Source organism: Myotis lucifugus, unplaced genomic scaffold (genome assembly GCF_000147115.1).
Source record: "Myotis lucifugus unplaced genomic scaffold, Myoluc2.0 scaffold_99, whole genome shotgun sequence".
Taxonomy (NCBI): domain Eukaryota; kingdom Metazoa; phylum Chordata; class Mammalia; order Chiroptera; family Vespertilionidae; genus Myotis; species Myotis lucifugus.
Genome location: NW_005871147.1, coordinates 1,431,829 through 1,448,778, shown reverse-complemented (window position 1 = coordinate 1,448,778; position 16,950 = coordinate 1,431,829). Strand labels below are relative to the sequence as shown.

The 16,950-nt window shown below is 48.5% G+C and overlaps 1 protein-coding gene across 18 annotated transcripts in view; it reads left to right on the top strand.

Annotated features, from left to right (window-relative positions):
• Positions 1-16,950, top strand: part of MAPT (microtubule associated protein tau) — a 76,836-nt gene that overhangs the window by 2,070 nt on the left and 57,816 nt on the right. Inside the window, exons 2-3 of one of the 18 annotated variants that reach the window (XM_023756792.1) lie at positions 13,573-13,710; positions 15,050-15,176. The exons of 15 other annotated variants lie outside the window; for them this stretch is intronic. The gene's annotated coding sequence lies outside the window, so the exon portion shown is untranslated. Of the gene's footprint in view, positions 1-13,572; positions 13,711-15,049; positions 15,193-16,950 lie in introns of all 18 variants that reach the window. 2 more of the 18 variants (XM_023756790.1, XM_023756791.1) reach the window with 2 other exon arrangements.

Genomic DNA, 16,950 nt, shown 5'->3' with positions numbered 1-16,950 from the left:
TCTGCCGCCCCTGAGCCGGGAATGAGGGGAGGAGGATGCCTACTGACGACCCTGGCGAGCAAGGCCGAGGCTTGCCCTCCTGTAAGGAGCCGGTCCGCGCGGCTCTCTGGTTAATTCTATTGCTGAAAACGGGGGGGTGGGGGGGCTCAGTTCTGCGAAGGAGAACATTTTAGGGGCCAGATCATCCAAGCTTGCCGCGCAGATGGAACCGAGTATCCGGCCAATGGCTCGCGTCGGGGTCTAAGAGTGGTAGAGACTCAAGGATGGATCGAGCATCTCTCCCTTCTCCCGCATCCCACCCCGCCCCGAGCGGGGCGTGAGATTCCGGGACCAGACAGACAGACAGACAGTCAGCGGTTCTCGGGGCAGACCGCAGGCAGAGGTCCCTTCCTGTCGGTACCGGAGAGTGTTTAGCCCCATGTCGGGAACAAAGCACAGTCCACGAGTCCGAGATTTAGTCGATTTTGGAATCTGTTGCCGGTTTGATGGGGAGCTCGGGTTCACGGAGCCTGGGGGCTGTTAAGAGAGGAATCCCGGAGGCGGGGGTCGGGCCATCCATGGTTCTGCGCCGGAGGATCTGGAGGGAGGTAGCGTCTGCGCCCGCGCTCAGCCAGCCCTGCGTCCCCACCAGGAGAGGCTATTTTACGTCTCTGAAGACCCCACCTGGCCTCTGGCGCTCAGGAACCTGTAACTCCACGCCCGGGTGGTTGGTCCGGGCTGGGAGGGATGTTGGCACCTGGGACAGCGACGGCCAGACCTGCCCTTACAGCCACCTTGAGCTTAGGCTCAGCAGGACAGCTTTGAGTTTTATTTGATCCCAGTCTCTCCAAATAGCTCATCCTACAACAGAACAAGAAATGCCTTTCCTCCCATCATTAATTAAGGTATTCTTCTACTTGTAAAATCTTTATTGTTGAAAGTATTACAAATGACCCCCTTTTTTCCCCCATTGACCCCTTCTACTCTGTACCCACCCCCCTCCCCAGGGTATTCTTTTATTTTTTATGATGCTGCTTACCTTTATCCATTCCCCATCTCCAAACCCTTCTTCTGAATGAATAAATAAATTAACCACACACACCCCTCCACCCCCAGCGCCCAGTCCGAGTGACTCTTGAAGCTAATCAGTTCCTTGACCGGCCTTTGCTTCTGTAACAGGTTTACTGCAGTAACCTGGCCTGACCTTTGGGGTTAGCCTTTGGACAATTTGGGGAGGGGGTTGTTGGCTTTGATGCTGCTGTTGTTTTTGCATGAGTGACAGTCTATAACTGTGAGTCCCTAACCTGGTCTGCATATGCCCATCATGGAAGGGCGTGGCTTTCAAGTGGCTTCTAGTATCAGGCACCAATCCCCTGAGAGGAACAAAAGAAATGGATTAGTCCCACAAATTGCAAGCAGAAAACACAGAATCCGTTTCCTTGAGGAAGGGTCAGATTTATCCTTTCGGAAAAGGGCCCCCTTTATTGAACATGCTCTTTGGCCCACATGCCCTTTGAGGTCAGTGCCAGCCTGCAGACGTAATAGGATTGTGGTGCCCTTTGTTTAGGCTGAAATTTTCTTCGGCGCCTTTAACATCGGTTTATGAAGCTCATTTGTTGAAAATTTTAGAAATCGTGTTTTATTCCACCTTCCCGCAGCATTTGTCTATGATTTGAGTGGCTCCCAGTTTTCTGAGTGAAATTGTGATAGTTTTCCAACTAGGCTGTGCCTTCTATTTAATTAGTATCTTCCTTACTCCCACTTTGAAAAAGAATTACTCAAAGGCAAATTAAAACACCTTTAGGGGCTTAATGCAGTGCTGGACATACAATAGGTATTTTGGCCCATACTCATTCAACAAACAAATGGATAAAGTGGGAAAATGCAGGTCAATAGGTGGAGAAGAAAAAGCAGAATGGGAGGTGATTTTTATTCAAGGTCTTGGCATCTGGATGGTTTGGGGACAAATCCAATCCAGTTTGTCCCTCACTCTGTATCCAAATGATACTCAAAAAGCTGCCTGTGCCGTTCTGTGCACCTTCACACCCTCCCTCTCCGCCTTCCCCGAACCTTCGGCCTTCTCCCTGCAGCACTTGCTGTTTATGGCCCCACAGCCTGGTCCCCCCAGGGGAAGGAGGACCCTGCCCTGCCACCTTTGGAGCTGCAGGAGGTCGGGTGGGACAGAGGTGGGAAACCCCATTTGCTTCTGTTCCTTCTACTTCCTCCCCCCCCCACTTCTTCATCTTCCCACTTCAGAGACCCCCAATCCCTCCCTGAAACACACACCTGACTGACAACTTCTAAGTTGCCACCCTAGGTGCTTCCCTAGCGACTTGGAGCTGGCTTAGGGAGGGGGCACCTCAACTGGGGGGCTGCAGCTGGGAGCAAACCCTCTCACCTTGCAAAGGTGTTGCTGCCCAAGAATTCTTTTCCTGTCTCCAGGTGCCATACTCCTGCCACCTCCGCCAGCTTCCTTTCCTGCACAGATGACCCCCATCTGAGGGTGGGAGGCAGTGTAAGGCCAGCCCAGGATGGTTTTTGAGCTTTGGGGTTCTTTGATTAGGAAACAACCTTTAAGTATGCAGCTAGACTCGGCAACCACAAAACGCAAACTTGAATGACTTCCAGGTGGATTATTTTCTTTTCTTTTTTCCTTTGTTGCTATTTCAGCAGGCTCTGAGTGTGCCCCAATCAGGAGCACTATAGCATTAACCCCCAGAAGTGTCTTTTGTGCTTCAGCTACGCAGGTAGATGTGTGAGTGCTTTGAGGGCAGATGGTGGTTTTTCCTGGATACCCAGTGCAGGGCAATGTCCTGCAAATGTAGAGAGACATTAAGTTTGGCCTAGTTGACTCAGAACAGACCTCCTGAGTGCACATCGTGGCTTCTTGCCCCACTGTGGGACCGAAGCCATGTTGTTTAGCCTTTGGGGCTTTTGGAGTTTTTCATTGTCTGTAACTTGGGGTTCAGTAGTACCTCTCCCCAAGGGGGATACAGTGCTTAGCCCAGGGCCTGGTACTTAGTAACTGCTCAGTAAATGGCCTTTTGGGCAGCCACCACTGGATCAACACTGGTGATTGGATAAGTGTACAAAGTCGTCTACTGACCCTAGTGATGGAATAAATTGTATCAGATAAATCCTTACACGGCATAGCGATCAGCATGGGAAAAGCGGGCCGCTGCCCAGCTCCCCTGGAACCAGGCATTGTTCTTTGGGTGGAAGTGGACCCCCCCCAAAAATCGCACACGCCCATGTTTAAATGTACACATAGGACCTTGCCACAGGCGAGCAGAGTGACGTATCATCTGTTGTCCCTGCTTCTGTCCTCTTCCTTCCTGAAATCCGCTCCACGCCAGGAATAGACTGTGTACTCTCCACGCCAGCCGGAGCAAACCGCCCTCCCTCCCACCCTCCTGGGATTGGAGACCTGGTTCAGCATCTCGGGTTTAGAGATCTTACTAACTTACTCATTGACTACCAAGCGAGCACTGAGGGGGGCTGAGAAATAATAGAAATAACAGAAGGCAGTGGAGGAGAGATTTCTACAAATGAAATGTTTAAGTAGAGTGTTGAAGTCAGTACACTGGCAAACATGCTTCACAGTGGGCAGTTCAGAGTAAGTGGAAAATGTTAAATAAAGCAAACTCTAGCCCTAGGCAGTTTGGCTCAGTGGATAGAGCGTCAGCTTGCGGACTGAAGGGTCCCGCATTCGATTCTGGTTAAGGGCACATACGTAGGTTGCAGGCTCGATCCCTGGCCCTGGTCGATGTGTTTCTCTCACATCAATGTTTCTCTCTCTGTCTCTCCCCCTCCCTTCACTCTCTCTAAAAACCAATGGAAAAATATCCTTGGGTGAAGATTAACAACAACAAAAAAAAGGCAAGAAAAGAGAGCAAACTCTACAGAGAACTTCAAGTATTTGATAAGCACAGTCATATCTGATTAATCAGTTCAGCTTAAGCAGCCTTCTTACCATGAAATGAAGACTGAGAGTCATAATACATCAGTTTTTTAAAAGTCATTAAAGCAGAAAATCATAAAAAAGGATACATATATATTTCAAACATGTTACTTTAACTTAAACTGGATGAAAGAACATTTATCCCCTGTCTTTTTTTTTCATTTAAATTCTTTGTTTGAAGTATTACATAAGTCTTTTTTCCCCATTGACCTCTCCCCATATCCCCCTGTTTTTTGATATAGGGCCAAGCCTTCTCTTGGTGTGTGGTCAGCTGGTTGAAATTCCGTGTGTGTGTGTGTGTGTGTGTGTGTGTGTGTGTGTGTGTTTTGCCTAAGACATACTCATAGTGCATTGCATAGGACTGCCGATTTAACTTTCTTGGAAAAAGGAGTTACACTGAGGAGTAATCTAGAATCCCTCTAGAATTTTACTATTATTTTATGGTTGTTATCCCATTTGACAGTTAAAAAAAATAATGATTTTAAGAATTCACCTTTTGTTTAATACTTGTGTTTCATCAGCTTGCACCTTAAGTTCTATGATCATTGTAACAACTATGATGGACCTAGAAGGTTGGCTGTGGTAGGAGGAGACTGGCTGTGGAGGTCAAGCCCTGTGGACCCAGCCTTGAATATTTACAGTCCTTCACTTCTGCTTGTTACCTGGTATCAGTTAGGAGACAGCCTAGTGTGAAGACCGCATGGCGCCCTTTTCCTGTCTTCCAGGACCAGCACAGCACTTTGAATTCATTCACATAGAATCCCAACTTAAGGGGCGTTGCAAAATTTCCACTGAAGACTCAAAATAAATTAAATTCCCTTAGAATATTAACTCCCCTAAGTAAAGGAGTTTTAGGTCAAGGTCTAACACTTAAAAAAACACAAAACTGTTTAAGATAATTGAGTTAAAATTAATCTGAAGCCATTGATAATGATGTTTCATTCATGGCCCTTCCGTGATCTTGTCCACCCCACTGCCAAATCAGGCATCAAAGAGAATAAGAACATAATTATCTCTGGTTCCAGCTGTTAGTTTTCCTTGCGGCCTATGGCTGTTTCCTGGTTTCCCAGGAAGGCTGGGTGATGTTGTCTTGGGACCTAAGTCCACAGTTGTACTCCAGAAAGTCCAGGGATATACTTTCATCCTTGGGTCCTCCTCCCCTGGACACCAGGGATACTAAAGGAGCCCTGGGTCCATAATCACCTGTCATGTGATGTACAGCCAAGGAGTGCTTGGAAGGAGGGAGCAACTCATGGAACCATGGAACTGTGCCCCTCCCCCAGCATAAAGCCAGCTCTTCCCCCTGAATTAGAACCGTTGTTCTAAATTTTGTGTCAACAGAATTGTCTTGGATCAAAGCCAATTCCAACATTATTTATAGGTCATTTCAGACATGCTTATTTTTAATTGTTCTTAATTGGACAGTGACACCAAACCATTGTCTTACCTCACCCCTCTCCCATGGCCTCCCCCTCAAAAAGAGGTTTATTTGATAATTAATCATCTAAAGCCAAATGTTTGCCCTCGCCTGTTTGGCTCAGTGGATAAAGCGTCAACCTGTGGACCGAAGGGTCCTGGGTTCGACTTTGGTCAATGGCACGTATCTTGGTTGCAGGCTCCTCCCAGGCCCAGGCCCTGGTCCGGGTGCATGCAGGAGGCAACCAATTGATGTGTTTCTCTCACATTGATATTTCTCTCTGTCTTTCCCTCTCTCTTCCACTCTCTCTAAAAATCCATGGAAAATATCCTCAGGTGAGGATTGACAAACAAACAACAACAAAAAAAAAACAGGGGGAAAAAAATAAAGCCAAATGCTTAAATGCCCAAGAGAAGGTTACAATTTAAAGAATCTCTTTGATTTAAAATATATATGCGTATAAATATTACAATTATATATCATATATATTTATAAAAATATAAATATATAATTACGTGTGAATATTCATTACCTCCTATTTGTTGTATATCTGGATTTTTTATATTGGGTGGAGCTGAAAACCTGAACAGCTTTCAACTTCAGTATTGGTAATGCATCAGAACTTAAATCAACATGTAAATAAGCCAGGCCAGGGTTATATATACAAATAAAACAGTAGTATATAACCTGCTACGTTGGGGCACAGTAATAGTTGTGGTGTAGATTCATATGAACCTGTCCCTCTCAAAGCTGCCCACTGTGGAGCATCACCAGAGTAGCTGTTTGGGAGAGTCATGAGCCCTTCTGCCACCCACTTTCTGTCTTGTCTCTTCCCAAATACCAGGGACATTTTACCCAGGCCCCAACTTGCCACCAAGCAGATTCTGCCTGTGCCGTCATCATGAGGCCAGCTTAGAAACGAAGGATTTCACAGAACATCCCTAAATCCACTCGAATAATGGACTGATTACGCACAAACGCACCTGAACCTTCTTTAAACCTATTTAATCTTTTCCCTGGGGTTAATCCTGTGGGGATAGTGTGCCTCCTGGGTGCCTCTCCACTGGGTTCACGTCTTCCTCCTCAGGCTCCGAACCCCCTCCCTTCTTAGCAGACCCAGGAAGGGATGGCTGCACTCTGTTCCCTGCAGAGTGTTAATAGAGATGGAATAAATTGACATAAATCCCCTTCAATGTCACTGAAGTGCTATAAATAATTACAAACCAGCGTTTGATGTCTGATGGGAAATACAGGGGAGATTTTTTTTTTGACTGGTAGGATTCATGTTATAAGTTGGCAATCTGGGCCAAGTTAAAAAAAATTTTTTGTAGGATCTTATCATTTATTGCCAGCAAGACTGAATTCCAGAATTTGGCCAACCCCTCATGTTGTGGGCTTCTGCTATCACCGCTGCTTGGGCTTGCCAATCCTTGAATTTAATTGCCACCTTACCTTCCTATTTACCAACTAAGAGGCTTGTGGCAGAGATTAAAATTTCCTGGTGTAGTGTTGTATGTCAATTACACCTCAATAGAAACAAATTCTCCTATTAATGGGCAAAATATAAGATTTCCTGTGCCTCCATTTTTCCATTTGTAAAACAAGGATTATGCAATCTCCCCCCGACCCCACCCCCCTCAGAATAGCCAATAATGTGGTCTCACGGGATAGTCACAGAACTGAAATAAAATAGTCTAAGAATTCCTTTGGGCTTCTCAGAAGACAATTGCCACACAGAGGGGTATGCCTCCTGGGGGCCACAGTCAGGTGCCTGATCTGAAGTCTCTCATGGGCCGAGTGGAGCCTGACGTCTGATAAAGTGCAGCTGCCACCACCTCCCTCCCTTAGCACCAGCCAGATGGTGCCGACTGGGCCCCAGGGGTGAGCCCCTGTCAGCAGGGCCCAGGCCGGGGATGGATGAACAGACAGCCTGGTCCATCCTGTACTGGCCTGGTCTGTCCCCTTTTTTGGGAAAGGAGACCCAAATCCAGGGTGCAGGACAGGGTCGAGGGTGCCCTTAATGTCACCTTAAGGGACAGCCAGCCCCTGCCGATGCCGACTTCTTCAGAAAGGGGCTGGGACTTCCTTGGCTGGCATGAATTTCCTGGGAGCCTTTCTGTTTTCTCAGCAAGGGCGGGGGTTCAGTTTCCTCCTAATCAGACTGGGACTTGGTGAAGCATCTCATCTTCTAATTATGCCCAGGGGGCAGCCTCTTCCTGCCACTCAGTGTTTAGCACGTGACGGGAATCGATTAAGGCAAGGGTGATTAAATTAAAGGCCGGATTTGACTTTGATGGTATAATAAATACTCTGATGGCTGGTGGTGAGAGACAAGGTGAAGGCTCACTCATCGAACCGCTTGCACTTGGAATCTGAATTGAGCCGGAGCTGGGCTGCAGTCGCTCACCTCTGCCCTGTGCCTGGAGGGTACCTCGTGTACATGGATGGTGGGAAGTTTCAGGGCATGTGGGTTGCCCCATCCTGACAACAGCTGCTCTACTCCTGGCTGCCTTGAGCAACATTCCTGAGCGTCTATGGGCCCCACAACATCACCCCCCCACCCCCCACCTTGTTATCCTACTCTCCCCAAAGCTGCCTCAATACACCCTGGTCCCTTCCACTTTGGTCACTGAAACCTGCCAACTTCCCGTCCCCATGTGGCAGATCTTGGAGTCTCAAACTCTTCTTCTCTACCTACATCTTAGAACAGCCTTAACCATCAGTTCCTTCCTCCTAGACATGGCCCTTCCCTTTCCATCCTCGCCAGTTCTAACAGGAACATGGGCCTTATTATGTCACCCTCAATGATTATGGAAACAATAATGAATTGTTCCTAATTTCAATTCCAAAATTCACATCCAGTCCACTTTGCAGACCATTGCCAAATTGTTCTCCCCAGAGTGGCCGTGTCATGTGCCCTACCCCGTCCAAGCCCTGTTCTTGACTGGGGGGTGTCTGCCCCTTGCTAAGTTAAGCCAAGACCCACCCTGCACTGCCCACCCAGGTCCCCATGCCTGGGCTCAGACTCCCTGCCCAGTCAGTCCTAATGGTCCAGTCCCACTGCTGGCCAGCCTGCCTCTTGGCCCCTTCATAGACATCATGCTCTCTCCCTTCCCCTTTTTAAATCACCTTGACCTTCCTCAGTCTCTGTCCTGCCTAAAGCAGTTGTTACAGTCAACAAGATCTGGAGGCCTCTCCACTTTTCATCTCTCACCAGTCATCAGCATCGCAGGGGTTAAGGCTTAATTATTTTCTTTCTTGCCTTGAGTGCAGAGCTCAACTCCCCACTGGCTCTAGGTCCTTTGAGGGCAAGGCTGTGTCTTATATGGCTTTCCTGCTCCCGAGTGTCTTGCCTGTCACAGAGCTGGGCTCCTACAAAGCTCAAAATAACTACTCTCAATTCATGCAGTTGGATGCTAATAAATCAAATAGGCTGATATTAGATGAGTTTTACCTGTTTAAATTAAGCAATCCCTCCACCTACGAGTACATGGTTCTATTTCTTGCTCTATATGCTTGAAAATAATAAAAATCACATTTCCTTCAAAATAGTCTATAATTGTTGCTTTGCCCTACTTCAGATCAACTCACACCCCCTGTTGGTCCAAATTAGTTTTCCTGTATGAAGATGCTGATAATAATGGTAGTAGCAGTTGCATTTCTTTTACTAAAAACATGGTCTCATGTTACCCTCACTCCCCCACAGGCAGGGATTCTCATCCTCCTGTGCAGAGGAGCAAACTGAGACCCAGAGCTGTCACAGCTGTGGAGGGAGCCAGACGGCACCTCACTCAGCCCAGGACCTCGCCTTGCTGCCTGGGCGTCCTCAGAGCCTCCTCTCAGGCCCCGCCCTCCACGCCAGTGCCAGCAGACAGACATATCCTAGTGCCAGTGACCATGGGGGCCGTGCCCTCCAGCCCCTGTGAATGGGTCACATGTAACCTGAGCCTGGAGAAAGTATTTTAAACCGAAAGCTGGCCTCTAAACTGGGCCACTAAATTTGGTTCTGTCGCCGGTGACGACAGAACCAAATTTAGTGTCGTGGGCTGGTCCACACTTATCAAATCAGAGAAGCTCATTTTCTTCCAGCTCTGACAAAGCAGGAATAATGTTCACACCCCCTGCACCTCCATGAAGGGGTACGTGTGACTGACCAAGGCTGGAAAGTGTGGCCGAGAGGAGCCCAGTACATAAACTCAGGGATGACATTCAGGTTCCCAGGCAGTGTCCACAGGGAGAAATTTCATTCAAAGAAGATGGTTTCCTTGGGCCAGGCAGACAGAGCAAGCACCTGCTGTTAGGAAAAAGGGTCACAGCTAAGCGGATGGGGGCTGAGCCTGCATCGCCCAGCCTCCTGGGTTCCTGCCTCACCTCCCCCCACAAGCCTGCCTTTACTCAACAGTCCACTTTATTTCCCTCCTGTCTGCACCAGCACGGGCACACTGTGGGACCAGGAAAATGAGGAGTGGTGGTGAAGAGAGACGGGAAGGGCAGACCTGGCTACGTAACACATCTTGTAGTACAAGTCATTTTTCCGTAATTAAAAGCTAAAATGGTTGCTAGAATTTAGAAATAATAAATTAATTGGGTTTCTCTCTAAGCTACTAGTTTTAAAGCAAATTCATTAAAATGTCCTGCTTTCACATTACTAACACCCATTATGTTGTGTTTAATTTCCACAGTTTGTCTGATCCCACTTTTGGGGGCTTCCCCAGGGAACCAGGCTCCCCAACACATTCATCAGTTGGGCGATGTTTTATTCACCTGTGTGTCCTCAGTGCCGGGCACAGCACATGGCACAGAATACACATTCAATAATTGTTTGGTGAATGCATGAATGGATGAGTGGATTCAATACTGATTAAAAATTAAGGACTTTCCTAAAGAGACCTGGGAACAGAAAGAGAAACAAGTACATTGTATACTTGCTCATCCTTCTACTTTCTTGGAGGGTGGACAGTTACAGGTCTGCATTTGGAGTTTGGAGTGCAAATCATGGAAATACATGCACTATTTGCCATAACCTTTTAAACAAGTTAAATCTTCAGACTAATCCAAGCCTTTAGATTCTGAAAACCAGAATGACATCATATACCATGAGCCCTCCTTCAAAGACAAAAGACCTTGGCCCGGCCTGTGTGGCTCAGTGGTTGAGCATCAAACTCTGAACCAGGAGGTTGCGGTTTGATTCCCAGTCAGGGCACATGCCTGGGTTGCGGGCTTGATCCCCAGTGTGGGGCTTGCAGGAGGCAGCCGATCAATGATTCTTTCTCACCATTGATGTTTCTATCCCTCTCTCCCTCTCCCTTCCTCTCTGAAATCAATAAAAAATATATTTTTTAAAAAGAAAAGAACAAGACCTTGATGAGCAGGGTTGGGTCTGTGGTCTGGTCCCCACGCTCATGTCAGGAAGGATGGTGAGCAGTTGAAGGCAAACCACTTATGTCCTCATCAGCTCAGCCTAGGGAGGGCTGTCAGATGTAGCAAATTAAAACACAGGATGCCAATCGAGGTGTCTCTCTCACATCGATGCTTCTCTCTCTTTCCCTCTCCCACTCCCTTCCTCCCTTCCACTGTCTCTAAAAACAAATCAATGAAAAAAATATCCTCAGGTGAGGACTAACAACAAACATACAAACACGCAAACAAACAAAAAAACATGGGATGCCTAGTTAAATTTGGATTTCAGATGAGCAACAGATATTTTTTAGTGCAAGTGTATTAGTGCTACCTAATGTTCCCCAAAGATATCAGATATCAAAGATAACCCCAGAACCTGTGCACGTGACCTTATTTGGGGAAAGGATCTTTGCCAATGTGATTAAATCAAGGACCTTCAGATGGAAATTGTCCTGTATGATCTGGATGGATCCTACATGCAATCACCTGTATCCTTAGGGGAGCAAGGCAGAGAGATTAAAAACACAGAAGAGGTGTCCTTATAAAAAGAGGAAATCTGGAAGTGGACACACACACAGGAAGAACACCACGTGAAGATAAAGGCATAGATCAGGGTGATGCTTTCATAAGCCAAGGACACCACAGATTGCCAGCAAACCCCTAGAACTAGGCAAGAGGCATGGAACGGCTTCTCTCTCACGGCCCTCAGGAGGAAAGCAACCCTGCTGACAATTTGATCTTGGACTCTAGCCTCCAGAACTGTGAGACAATAAATGTCCATTGTGTGAGCCATCAGAAATCCTATATAATAAAAGGCTAATATGCAAATCAACTGAACAACGGAACAACCGGTCACTATGATGCCCACTGAGCACCAGGGGGCAGATGCTCAACACAGGAGCTGCCCCCTGGTAGTCAGCATGCTCCCACAGAGGGAGCACAGCTCAGCCAGAAGCTGGGCTCACTGCTGGCGAGTGCAGCAGCGGTGGCAGGAGCCTCTCCCTCCTCTGCGGCAGTGCTAAGGATGTCTGACTGATGGCTTAGGGGAGCCAAGGGCGTCCCCAAGGCTCCTGGACTGCGAGAGGGTGCAGGCTGGGCTGAGGGATGCCCCCCCCACCCCCGAGTGCACGAATTTCGTGCACTGGGCCTCTAATAATAAGTAAAAGTAGAAGCACAGCAGAGAAGATGATGTGAGGTCGGAGACAGATGGACATCGGTGAGAAGTAGATGCTGACAGCCACCAGAAGCCGGAAGAGACAAGCACAGGATTTTCTCCTAGAGCTTCCAGAGAGTGTGCAGCCCTGCCAACACCTTGATTTGGGCCCAGTAATTCTGATTTCAGACTTCTGGCCTCCAGAACTATGAGAAAATAAATATCTGTTGTCCTAAGCCACTCAGTTTGTGGTAATTTATTACAGCAGCCACAGGAAACTAATACAATAAGTATGAGCCATGCCATCTTTGGGACATACTTAACTAAAAAAAAAAATTATTTGTTGTTTATCTCAAATTCAAATTTAACTGGACATCCTGTATTTTTTCTGGCCACCCTAATTCCCAGGGCCAAAGAAAGGGCTTTTGAAATGCGCAAGAAAGCTGGTGTAGGCTGTCAGAAAGTAGCCTTCTGTAAGCTAGGAGTCTTTGTAAGCACAGCCAACTGAACCAATTTGAACTTTAATAACTACCCTCTGAACAAAAAGGGGGGCAATTAGACAGGTGTTAATGATTTATTCTTTCAACAGTCATTTGAGCACTTCCTATGAAACCAGCTCTGGGTAAGGGTGGAGGAGTTAGGCATGAATCTGGTACATCTAGGCTGAGCCACAAGCCATGCCCGATAAAGCACTGCCCTTCACAGAGCTCCAGTGGTTCTGCGGTGCATTTCCGATACCTGAGCCGCCCCTGGGAATCTCGCACCCTTTCATTGTGGGATGGTGGGGCCCACGCCGCCGGCCACCGAGCAGCCTGGTCATTCCTGGTTGCTGAATTCGAGGACTTTGCAGCAGACCTGAACTGGAGCGAGAGGCAGATGTGGCAGGACATGCTGGCTCTGGATTCCCAGGAAGTAGATGCAAAATGTCTCTCTCATTCCTATCCAATGACACTCTACAATGAGTGGGACAAAGGGGCAAATGTTAAAGACAAGCATGGCCCCTTTTCCCCCGCAAAAAGGGCTGTCCCGCCCAGGCCGGGACACCAGTCTTCCTGCGGAGGGTTCCTCTCACTTGGGGCTCCATGAAACCTGGACAGTCCCTGGACCCTCAGACTTTCCATGAGGCTCACGAATGTGCAGGGTTAGAGCTTTAAGGGGACTTGGGTCACCCAGAACAGACAGCGGGGGGTCCTAAGACAGCCCAGAATTGTTCCAGATACTTTACCAAAATACCTATCCCTGGGAAAAGAGAAAAACAGGTAGCTTACAGGGGAAAGCGGGGAGGGGGTGGCTAAACATGAAAAGACACTTGACCTCACGCATAATTAAAGGACTGCTGATAAAACCAGTGAGAGGCCACTGTTGGTAAATCAGATGGCACGGGTCCAGACGGGTAATAACCTGCAGCTGGGCTCGGTGGGTAGGGGCAGGAGACAGCATTTTTATTCTATACTATTATCTACTTAATTTTTTTTTTTACCGTGTATATATTGCCTTTGGGAAATAAAAGATAAATTCATATATATGCTCAGGCCCCAGCCCACTTGAAAAGGATTGAAATATCTGGAAGAAGGTTCTTCCAAAGGCTCCCCAGGTGACGCAGGTGTGCCTGTCACCCCCTAGTGAGAAGCTGTGACCTGGCCTCACCCTCTCATTTCACAGAGGGACCACAGGGCTGTGGCTAGGCCTTTGTGGGCCAGCCTGGGCACTTCACCACCTCAGACAAAGGAAAAGTCCCGGTGAGCTGCAGGAATAGAACTCACAGGAGCTCACACACACGGTGTGTGGAGCATAAACACAGTACGTAATGGAGTACAGGGCACCTTTGGGAGTGCTCCCGTGGAAGTAGAAGGGGATGGGGTAGGAGGCCAAGGGGAGAAAAGCTTCTGTGATTTTTTAAAAATATTTTTTTATTGATTTTAGAGAGAGGAAGGCAGAGGGAGAGAGAGATAGAAACATCAATGATGCAAGAGAATCATTGATTGGCTGCCTCCTGCACACCCCACACTGGGGGTTGAGCCTGCAACCTGGGCATGTGCCCGGACTGGGAGTTGAACCGTGACCTCCTGGTTCATAGGTCAACGCTCAACCACTGAACCACACTGACCAGGTGCTCTGTGTTATTTAGTGTCTGACCCTTGTTGGGGTTGTGACAACCCTGACTAGCCCCATGAGCCACCCTGGTCCCCAGAGTGCCTGATAACCTGCATTCCAAGTGAGAACCCCGTGGGCAAGTTCCCTGAGGCCAGGCGAGGTGACGATTTTAATGCCCAATTCTTTTATATAAAAAACAACCTCGACAGTAGTTTTTCTCTTAGTGCCTTCACACAAATGACTTCATTTCATCCTCCAGCCACTCCAGGCCAGGGGGTGGCACTTCCTGTTTGGAAGGGGAAGACAGAGAAGCTACCATTCCAGAATCTGGGCCCTTCCGCAGTGGGGACAGGGGTGAGGCGCTTTCTGGTCTCAGGGCCTGGTCAGGGCCTGTCTCCCACCTGGCACCACAGCCGTCTCTTCTGGAGTAACTTCCATGGTGCAGATTCCACACCCTGCTCCACAGGCCCTTCCAGAGCACCTGCAGAATCCGCCACAGGCCTTCAAGGACGAAGAGCACAGCCCCAAGACCCTGCTCTATGGGACGCTACCCACACCCAGAGAAGCAACAAGACACTTCTAGTCTTCCCTTTCAGATACAGGAGGTTCCAGCCAATCCTCCAAGGGCCTTGGCTCAGTTTCAGTTATTGGGCTGTCCTGTGGGCGCCCTCCAGAGGGGCAAGCATCGCAGGAGTGTAGGCTTCCTGACCCATGGCCTGAGTGTCTCCACTGTTCCTTCATCAAGGGCCACTCTGCTTGGTCTGTAGGACCCAGAACTCCCAGAACCATGGGTGTGGAAGAACCCCCAGAGGCCAACCTGGTCCCACCCCTGCCCAAACCTCCTCTTCTGCCTTCCTTACAGAGTCACCCCAACTTGTTTGTGATGGCCAGTCTCAGCCTCAGCAACCCTCTAACAAGGGGGCTGGGAGGGAAGAGAAAGGTGGGACCAGTAGAGAAAGATATAAGTGTTGGGAACAGCCCCCAAACATGTGACATCCTTAGAATGAGTCACCCACTTTCCCTTCAACCGCCTTTTCTCCTCTAGGAAGGACACCCCCCACCCCCTCTCCTCACACCTCCCCTGCTTTCTGAGGTTATACTGAGAAGAATCCACAGAGGTGCCAGCACAAGGTGTTAATGTGAACAGATGCCAGAGCCACTTGAGGAAAGAGGTAACAGCCCAGAGAGGTAAAGTGACCTCCCCAGAGTCACACAGCAAGTTCATGGCAAAGCTGGGCCAGCACAGGTCTCCTCCTCCACACTCAGACCCCCTCCTGGGACCACTTTCTCTTCATTTCTTGGGATCTCACACACTGGTCCTTCCTGGCAGGCCTCCCTTCAGTGGCTGGAGGGGGACCTCAGACCCACCTGGCAAGGAGCCAGCCTGAGGTGGAGGGAAGGAATCCAGAGCACGGGGTTGGGGAGAGCCTGGCCTTAGCAGGTCCCCAAGAGCTGCCAGGAGAGGTGCACAGCGCACGCTCTGGCCAGAACAGAACAGTGCTGACATGGGTCATCCGAGCCAAGCACTTTGACCTCTGGGGGTGTGGGCATTTGCTTCTTCCTTCCTAAAACCCCCAAATCTCAGTAACGACAGAAATCAAATGAAATGGTCAAATCACATTGGTTATGTTTCCAGCATTCCCTCCCCCTCTTCCACCACTCAGAAAGCTCGCTTAGCTTTTTCCCATCTGTTTCTGTCCTCTCCTCTCCTGACTCCTTCCTGTCAGCATTTAGGAGGTTTAAATGATTCCCCTCTTTAAAGCAAAATACATGCCCTCTCCGGTCAACCACCTTAGTTCTCTCCTCCTCTTCCCAGCCTGATGTGTTGTTGTTGTTTTTTTAATATAGTGTTAATTATTTCAGAGAGGAAGGGAGAGAGAGATAGAAACATCAATGATGAGAGAGAATCATTGATTGGCTGCCTCCTGCATGCCCCACACTGAGGATGGAGCACACAACCGGGCATATGCCCAGACCAGGAATCGAACCGTGACCTCCTGGTTCAGAGGTTGATGCTCAAGCCAAGCTGGCCAGGCCTGATGTGTATTAAAGTGTCGTCAACACTTTTGCAACCTCTATTTTCTCCCAACAAGCCCACCCTCCTCAGCTGAATTCAGGCTGGACTCAGCTCCCTATCTTTCTACTATAACCACTTGTATTAGTCAGCAAGGTCAGCTTTATGCTGCAGTAACAAACAAGTCTGAAGTGCCAGTGGCTTCACACATCTGGCACCACAGCTTCTCTAATCTTCTCACCTTAAGGGTCATTTTAGAGTTCCTTGAAAGCTCTCTGGCTTGGGGCCTTTGTATATGCTGCCCCCTCTGTGTGGAATGTTCTTTACTACCCCCTCCCTTTCACATTGCTAACTTTATTCATCCTTCAAGCATCCCTTCCTCAGGGAAGTTTTCTCCAACCCCCAGACTATATAAGTCCCCGTCTCACACTCCTATGATCCACTGTCCTCTCCTTGTGACACTTGTCTCACTTGATTGTCGACTGTGTCCCTCACTAGGTGTATTCACAAGGGCAAGGAAACTGAGTCTCAGGGTGTTTAAGTGACTTGCCCAAGACCACACAGTCGGTAAAATTGCAGAATCAGAATCTGAACGCAGATTTCAACTCCAAAGCCTGGGTTCTTTCTCCTATCCATGGTTAATTTTTAAATTTCTGCGATTAAACTGTTCCTCCGTCCATAGAAAAGGGTGAATACTGTTCGGATTTTCTAGCACAGGCTCATTCCAAATTTGTTTAATTTTGCTTTGTCACGGTTGCCCAGATCCCCGACCAGAGGACTGGGAAGTAGGTCAAGGCTGCAGGGACCACACACTCTGGCTGCTGTGAGGGCTGGCCTCTGGTTTCCACAATGGGCAGGGGCCAGATCCTGCCAGGAGCGCCACCCCCTGCCAGTCCTGCAAGGATTTCTCATCCGTGGCCCTGAGAAGTCAT